A 9,673-nucleotide genomic window follows, 5' to 3' on the forward strand; every position below is an offset into this window, starting at 1 on the left:
ATTGAATAGGAGTATACAAACCTCTGAAGCAATTTGGCAAGCCACTAAGTTAGTGAGTGCAAACGGCAGCCCATATGATATTTTCAGAATTGGGAAATTTACATAAACTACTGACTTCCATCTTCTCTTGAGAATTCAGAAGATCTAGACTACATTCCTATAAGGCAGGGGTCAGCAAACTACAGCCCTTGAGCCAAATACAGCCTATCACCTGTTTTTTTTTCCTGTCACCTGTTTTTACAAATAAAGTTTTATTGGAACACAGCCATGCCCATTTGTTTATGTATAAATGGTGGCTACTTTATTGCTACAATGGCAGAAATCAGAAACTGCCATAGAGATTATATAGCTCACAAAACGTATTTATTTTTGGGCCCTTTACACAAAAATTTTGCTGACCCCAGGACTTTCTCCCCTGTTGCTGGGCGGCTGAAACTAGCTGAGCCCTCAGACAAGCACAACCTGAAAGTCGGGAGAGGATGGCCTCAGCCAGTGGATGGGAGCCAGTGGACAAAGCCTTCTCCTCCCAGCCTGGGCAGGACGACTCCCTGCGGGTTTCCCATGCTTCCGGAGGTCCTCTTGGGTTAAAGCCAGCGGCAGTGAGGCTGACTCCGCCCTTACACCGCCCTTACCTTCTGGCAGCACCTTCCAAATAAACTATCTGCACCCAAATCCTGTCTCAGTCTCTGCTTTGGGGCAAAGCCAAAGTAAAACAGACACAAACAAAATGAAGAAAATACAAGAAGGTCGTGAGAACCAAGCAGAAAATTAAAACAAGCTGAATAAAGTGAGTGATTGGAGGCCACATGACAATGGGGTCATGGAGAGTCTCAGTTGAGACCTACAGGATGAGAAGAATCCAGCCACGCACAGACTAGGGGACAGAATAATCTGGGGTGCAGGGAGCAGCTGGTACAAAGGCCAGAGCAGGTGTGTGCTTGGCATGTTAAAGAAGAGAAAGGTGAGTGAGGCAGGAACTTAGCAGATGAGGAAATGAAATGGAGAGGAAACCAGATGATGAGGGACATTATAATCCAGGAATAATGATTTGGGGCTTTATTCTAAATGCCATGGATGAGAGGTCATGGTGTTAGTGTCTAGGACTCCGGGGTTTCCCAGAGAACAAGACACACGGACACGGAGATGAAAATCCAAGCAAAGTCTTTATTCAGCCAGCAAGCTGGGGTCTACAGCACCTCCCCTGACACGCAGGCCAAGTCCGAGCTGCCGACCCCCGAAGAAACTTTGGGTATTGATTATATAGGATCTCCACAGCAGTTACATCAAAGCCCGCGCAGTTCTACAACTAATAGGTTTAAAACACACTCTATATTGTAACCAATGGGAAACATTGTAACCTTTTTAGGGAACGCGCCAGTTGCCTGCCCGCTTCCATTGTTATCTCTTGCTTACCCAAGCATGTCTATGTGACTTATCACGGGTTACATCCCCAGGCATTCCCAGGCTGTTGCCCACTTCTAGTTATCTAACTTAGGGTAGGCGCATTTCTCAGAAGCCTTGGGTAATTTACACAAGAAAAGACTGGGTGGCTCTCCCTCTAGGCAGTCAGGTTATTAGTTCTTTTTCCTGACTTGATGCTCTCTGCACTCCATTACAATGGGAAGATTTTGATCAAAGGATGTACATGGATTCATCTGCAGTTTCAGAATATCTCCCTGGCTGCAGGTGAGAGTGGCTAGAGGACGGAGTGAAAGCCGGACCCCCAGCAATGATGGTGGGTGCTGACAGTGGCCCGGACTAGTGTAATAATGGGGATAGAGAGAAGGAGAAGCCTTGGGGTATGTCTTATAAAGAACAATGGTAAATACAAATAGGGCTGACTATTTTTGCCAGGCACTCTTCTAGCACCCTCTACGAATTAACTCAATGTTCACAAAATCCCATGGAGGTGGGTACTATTCTTAGCCCCATTTTATAGATAGGGAAACTGAGGTACAGAAAGATCGAGTACCTTGCCTAAGGAGGAGAGTTGAACCAAGGCCATCTAGTACAACAGGCTGGGTTCTAGCCATAACATTACCCTGTCTCACTAGAGCCCACCGCCTTCCTGGGGGATCGGACCCCTGGGGAAGCTGGGAGCCAAGCAGACACTTCCCAGTGTCGCGCAGGATTGCCTTCCCCCTTGCCTCCAGGGCACTGCCCTCTCTGTGCTCCAGGCAAGACCCCATCGCTCCTCTCCCGGCACTCCCAGCCTCACCACCACACTCCCTCTTGAGACCACAGCCAGGCACCCGAAACCTCTCCAGCCCAGGCCTCCCCTCACTCCCCAGACTCGAATCCTCATGCCCACCCTCTTCCCTTATTCTGGTCCTGTTTCCTGAAGCTGCCATTTCCCCCTCAGCCCCAAGGCCAGGCATGGGCCAAGTACCCCACATCCTCAGACTCCTTGGTGTCCCTTCACCCTCTTGCTGTCATTCCTGGATTACACATTCAAACTGCCGAAATCAACCCTCCTCTCCAAACTAATTCAGTTAAAATCTTGGCTGGTGGGGCCCAGGCACTGGAACGGCCTTGAAATTCCCGGGGGGTTTTCTAATTTGTAGGGTGGAGAACCGTAGAAGGAATAGCCCCCGGCTCTCCGCAGGGTGGGGTAGAGCGTTGCTCTTGCCTCTCTGCTTCCTGGGCCTGGAGTGAGGCAGAGGGAGGCTCCTCGCATGCCTTTGTCACCGCCAGGTGTTTTCCTGTCGTTGTTCCTGTAAAACTTCCTGCTTTAAACCTCTTGTCATCAGAGAGCAGCTCCTGCCACAGCTCCTCATGCAGTCGCCTCTCAGATGCCTGACCACTTCCCTAGTGCCAAAGGCTTTAGCTCCTGGCTCACTGTCACTCTCTCTGCTGGACTCCTGTTTTAACTCCTGATGTTTCAAAATTCAAACAGACACAGATTGATATATTCTCCAAGACTCTGGCCTCTCGTTTCTTGAACAGCTGTCCTCCTATCACCCTCAATTCCCCGAGCCTCAGCACTCTCCTGCTATGGTCTTGCCCCATCCATAACCTCAGTTCCAGTTCACTTCCTCTAGGACCCAGACCCCCAGGAATCCTTGAAGTCCAGGATCTTGCCCCCTCTCCACTGTGTTGCCTTTTCTCCTCAACTTGTCCGGATTGACTCCAAGGCCAGTCAGTGGAATCATTCGATTGCATCAACCCTTAACCCAATTGGTTTTCTCATGATTTGTAGCATTCATTTGGCTGAACTCCAACATGGGCTAAGCCCACCTGCCTGTTCTGCACCGGCAGAGCATGACTGGACAAAAACGTAGCCATGCTGGCAGTTGCAGTGAATTCACCATCATTACCCACAAGTAGGTGCACCATTCTGTCCAGCAGGTACCACGCTTGGCTGGTGGTTTGCAAAGGTGGTCCCTGGACTGCCAGCACCAGCATCACCTGGGATCGTGTCAGAAATGCAGTTCTCAGGCCCCACCCAGACCTACTGGATCAGACACTCAGGGCTGGGGCCCCCCACAGTGCCTGAGCAAGCCCTCCAGTTGGGCCTGGATGCTTAAGAATTATGGCTCCCATCCATTTCCTCTCCCACCCTCTAGATGACTATTTGCACTTTCTCCTCTTCCTGCAGACGTCCAGTACTTCTTCTCCCACCTCACAGGCAGCCTGCTCCCTTATTCATCAAGAAACCAGAATAAATCAGAGGAACTTCCACAACATACCCACACCCTTCTCAGTGTGTCTGTGTCCTCACTCTTACCTGCTCTCGGTGCCCGGGCTGTGGGGCATCCCAGGCTACACCTGCAGGACTGACTGCCCTGTCTGAGCCACCACCAGCTCACCACTGCATTTTAGCAATAGCTTCCTAACTAGTCTCCTTCCATCAGCCTTTTCCCCTCACTCTGCTCTCCACACAGGAGCTGGAATGATCCCATTGAAAGGCAGCTGACATCTCCCCTTTGCCTAGAACCCTTCAGAGGCTCCCCATCTCACTCAGAGTAGAGGCAAGTCCTTCCTATAACCACGGACTCTACATGGTCTGCCCACCCCTCGGTTTTCCCCTTTGACTTCATCTCCTCCCACAAACTTCCCTCCCTCTCTCTGCTGCCAGCACACCGGACTCCTTGCTCTTCCTCAGACCCTCTGGGCTTGCTTCTGCCTCAGGTTCTTTGCACTCACTGTTCTTCTCATCCCCAGAGAGCTGATTGGCTCTCCAATATCCTTCAAGTCTTTATTCAATGTCATCTTCTCAATGAGCCTTTCTTGGCTTCAGCCCCTAACTACTGACACTTCAATCTCTCTCCGCTGTTTTATTTTTTTCTCCTAATATTTAGCACTAAGAAATGATACTTCTCACTTTTTCCATCTTGTTTACTCTGTCTCCCCAAGTGTAACATAAGTCCATGAGGCAGGATATTTTACTCTTTTGTTCTCTGTCTCAGGGCCCAGCTGAGTCCCTGGCACAGAAAGTGGATCAATGCCACCCATCTCTTTGAATATTCCCTTCCTATTCTACCTTGAACTAACACTTGGCTCCTTTCTGACAATAGGTTTCCACTATAGCTCCCTTAGGTGGGGTGTATTTTCTGTTTCACTCCTCTTGTACCAGGAGGCCTGAGCAGGAGGTTGGTGACTTCCCTGTGCCTCATTGTCATACCCAGAACATTCTCCCCCTCCTCCATTAACCCTGCAGCTTAGAAATTCACATCGCGGCAGACTGGATTAAAGATGGCAGCATGTGAGGTGAGACAGAGACCTCCTCCTAAATGCACATATAATACGAAAATACAATTAACACAACTAGTCCTGAAAGAGCAACATGAAAGAGGGCTGCACCAGAGTGCACACACCTGGAGAAAAGAGCAGACCTCATGGAACAGGGTTGGGAACTTAAAGGATCTTCAGGCACTCAGTCCCCCTGGCTGGCTACGTATCGCGTCCCGCCGCCTAGGGTGACGGCAGGAGAATGATCACCGAAGGCCTGGTTCGTTAGGAATCTTTATTATGGGCGTCTGAGCATCCATCTAGAGAAAGGCAAAAGCAAAAAACAACAACCACAACCACCCCCACTTCCTCCAGGGCAGCAGCTTATATAGCATATCCCAACCAATCAGCTGACTGATCACACGCCAGGTTCAGTCTTATTGGAAACATGTGAAAAGCATGCTATGAGCATGAGCACGGAAATGGGGACAAGCCAATCATGGCCAGCTAGAGTGGGGCTCAGCCTCGGCCGTAGGCTGGGCCCCCACAGCTATGCAGCTCCAAGGCCCCCCACCATGACACACAGTCTGCTGTGTCTTCCTCCTGGCTAGCCTTCACTTGGCTTGCAAAACTGCAGGCCCTGCCCTGGTGTCAGGCCAGCCAGAGGGAAGCCCTGCCTACAGCAGCTACAAACACAAAGCATAGAGGCTTACACCTGTGCGTTCAGCCCACTGGTTCTGGCAGTGGAGACAGGCATAACAGCTGGGAAACAGGAAACAGCTCTTTCCTTCCCCCAGGCACCAGAATGACTCCCCTGTGACCCCTGACATCGCTCCAGGGGCTGAGCAGCTCCAGAGAGTAGAGCTTCTGGGCACTAGAGGGCACCACATACATATATGAAACGTCTAAGGAACCTGGTTCAAAGCAAAATCTCAACACCAGAGAAAAGGACTGAGTGAGACTGAATTAATAAGTCTTCCTGAAAGAGAGTTAAAAATAAAAATCATAAACATGCTAATGGAGGTACAGAAAAATATTCAAGAACTCAGGAATGAATTTAGGATGGAAATCCAAATGTTGAAGAGCACAATGGAGGGTATTAAAAGCAGATTAGATATGGTGGAGGAGATGATAGATGATAAATGAAATAGAAACTAGAGAACAGGAATACAAAGAAGCTGAGGCAGAGAGAGAAAAAAGGATCTCTAGGAATGAAAGAATACTGAAAGAACTGTGTGGCCAATCCAAATGGAACAAATTTTCTATTATAGGGGTACCAGAAGAAGAGAGAGAAAAAGGGATTGAAAGTGTCTTTGAGGAAGTAATTGCTGAAAACTTCCCCAGTCTGGGGAAGGAGATAGTCTCTCAGGCCATGGGGATGCACAGATCTCCCAACACAAGACACCCAAGGAGAACAACACCAGCACATATAATAATTAAAGTGGCAAAGACCAAGGATAAGGACAGACTATTAAAAGCAGTAAGAGAGAGAAATAAGATCACATACAAAGAAAAACCCATCAGGCTATCATCAGACTTCTCAGCAGATACCTTACAGGCCAGAAGGGAGTGGCATGATATATTTGATGCAGTGAAGCAGAAGGGCCTTGAACCACGAATACTTTATCTGGCAAGATTATCATTTAAATTTGAAGGAGGGATTAAACAATTTCCAGATAAGCAAAAGCAAAATTTATCTCCCACAAACCACCTCTACAGTGTATTTTGGAGGGACTGCTATAGATGGAAGTATTCCTAAGGTTAAATAGCTGTCACCAGCGGTAATAAGGGACAGACAAAGAGTACAGAATATGATACCTAATATATGAAGAATGGAGGAAGCAAAAATGGAGGGGAAAACAAAAAGAACCTTTAGATTGTGTTTGTAATAGCATACTAAGTGAGACTCTTAGATAGTAAGGAAGTTACCATTGAATCTTTGGTAACCACAAATCTAAAGCCTGCAATAGCAATAAGTACATACCTATCAATAATCACACTAAATGTAAATGGTCTGAATGCACCAAGCAAATACATAGAGTCATAGAATGGATAAAAAAACAAGACCCAACTATATGCTGCTTACAAGAGACTCACTTTAAACCCAAAGACATACACAGACTAAAAGTGAAGGGATGGAAAAAGATATTTCATGCAACTGATAGAGAGAAAAAAGCAGGTGTTGCAGTACTCGTATCAGACAAAATAGACTTTAAAACAAAGAAAGTACAAGAGACAAAGACGGACATTACATAATAATAAAGGGGTCAATCCAACAAGAGGATATAACCATTATAAATATCTATGTACCCAGCACAGGAGCACCGACATATGTGAAACAAATACAGAATTAAAAGGGGAAATAGAATGCAATGCATTCATTCTAGGAGACTTCAACACACCACTCCCTCCAAAGGACAGATCCACCAGACAGAAAATTAGTAAGGAGACAGAGGCACTGAACAACGCATTAGAACAGATGGACCTAACAGACATCTACAGAACTCTCCACCTAAAATCAGCAGATACACATTTTTCTCAAGTGCACATGGAACATTATCAAGAATAGATCATATACTAGGCCACAAAAAGAGCCCTGGTACATTCAAAAAGATTGAAATTGTACCAACCAGTCCCTCAGACCACAAAGGTATGAAACTAGAAATAAATTATGTAGAGAAAATGAAAAGGCCTACAAGTACCTGGAGGCTTAACAGCATTCTCCTAAATAACCAATGGATGTGATGAAATAAAAACAGAGATCAAGCAATATATGGAGACAAATGACAACAATAATTCAACACCACAAAAATCTGTGAGACGCAGCCAAGACTATGCTAAGAGGAAAGTATATTGCTATACAGGCCTATGTCAGGAAAGAAGAACAATCCCATATGAACAGTCTAAACTCAGAATTAATGAAACTAGAAAAAGAAGAACAAATGAGGCCCAATGTCAGTAGAAGGAGGGACATAATAGAGATTAGAGCAGAAATAAGTAAAATCGAGAAGAATAAAACAATAGAAAGAATCAACAAAGTAGGAGGTGGTTCTTCGAGAAAATAAATAAAATAGATAAACCCCTAGCCAGACTTACCAAGAAAAAAAGAGAGTCTGCACACATAAACAGAATCAGAAATGAGAAAGGAAAAATCATTACAGACACCACAGAAATACAAAGAATTATTAGAGAATACTATGAAAATCTATATACTAACTGAGTGGATAACCTAGAAGAAATGGACAACATTCTAGAAAAATACAACCTTTCAAGGCTGACCCAGAAAGAAACAGAGAATCTGAACAGACCAATTACTAACAAGAAATTGAATTGGTAATCAAAAACCTACCTAAGAACAAAATGCCTGGCCCAGATGGCTTCACCGCTGAATTTTATCAAACATTTAGTGAAGACCTAATACCCATCCTCCTTAAAGTTTTCCAAAAAGTGGAAGAGAAAAGAATACTTCCAAACTCATTCTATGAGGCCAGCATTACCCTAATACCCAAATCAGGCAAAGATCCCCCCAAAAAAGAAAATTACAGACCAATATCCCTGATGAATATGGATGCACAAAATACTCAACAAAATATCAGCAAACTGAATTTAAAAATACATCAAAAAGATCATCCATCATGACCAAGTAGGATTTATTCCAGGGATGCAAGGATGGTACAACATTCAAAAATCCATTAACATCATCCAACACATCAATAAAAAGAAGGACAAAAACCACATGATCACCTCCTTAGATGCCAAAAAAGCATTTGACAAAATTCAACATCCATTCATGATAAAAACTCTCAAAAAAATGGGTATAGAGAGCAAGTATCTCAAAATAATAAAGGACATATATGACAAACCCACAGCCAACATCATACTTAATGGTGAGAAGCTGAATGCCTTTCCTTTAAGATTGGGAATAAAATAAGGATGCCCACTCTCTCCAATTTTATTTAACATAGTTCTGGAGGTCTTTGCCATGGCAATCAGACAACAAAAAGAAATAAAAGGCATACAGATTGGTAAAGAAGAAGTTAAACTGTTCCTGTTTGCAGATGACATGATAATGTACATAAAAAACCCTAAAGAATCCACTCCAAAACTGCTAGATCTATTATCCAAATTCAGCAATGTTGCAGGATACAAAGTTAATACACAGAAATCTGTTGCACTCCTATACACTAATGATGAACTAACAGAGAAATAGGAAAACAATTCCATTCACAATTGCATCAAAAAGAATAAAATACCTAGGAATAAACCTAACCAAGGAAGTGAAAGACCTGTACCCTGAAAACTACAATACACTCATGAGATAAATTAAAGAGGATACCAATAAATGGAAACACATCCCATGCTCATGGATAGGAAGAATTAATATTGTCAAATTGGCCATCCTGACTAAAGCAATCTACAGATTCAATGCAATCCCTATCAAAACACCAACAGCATTCTTCAATGAACTAGAGAAAATCATCCTAAAATTCATATGGAACCACAAAAGACTTCAAATAGCCAAAGCAATCCTGAGAAGGAAGAATAAAGCTAGGGGATTACATCTCCAACTACCAGCTTTACTACAAAGCCACAGTAACCAAAATAATTTGGTATTGGCATAAGAACAGACCCATAGACCAGTGGAATAGACTAGAGAGCCCAGATATAAACCCAAGTGTATATGGTCAATTAATATACAACAAAGGAGCCATGGACATACAATGGGGAAATGACAACCTCTTCAACAACTGGTGTTGGCAAAACCGAACAGCTACATGCAAGAGAATGAAACTGGATTATTGTCTAACCCCATACACAAAAGTATATTCAAAATGGATCAAAGACCTGAATGTAAGTCATGGAATCATAAAATTCTTAGAAAATAACATAGTCAGAAATCTCCTGAATATAAACACGAGCAACTTTTTCTGAATGCATCTCCTGAAGCAAGGGAAACAAAAGCAAAAATGAATTCATGGGACTACATCAAACTTAAAAGCTT

The sequence above is a fragment of the Manis javanica genome, chromosome 1 (assembly GCF_040802235.1).
Source record: "Manis javanica isolate MJ-LG chromosome 1, MJ_LKY, whole genome shotgun sequence".
Classification (NCBI taxonomy): domain Eukaryota; kingdom Metazoa; phylum Chordata; class Mammalia; order Pholidota; family Manidae; genus Manis; species Manis javanica.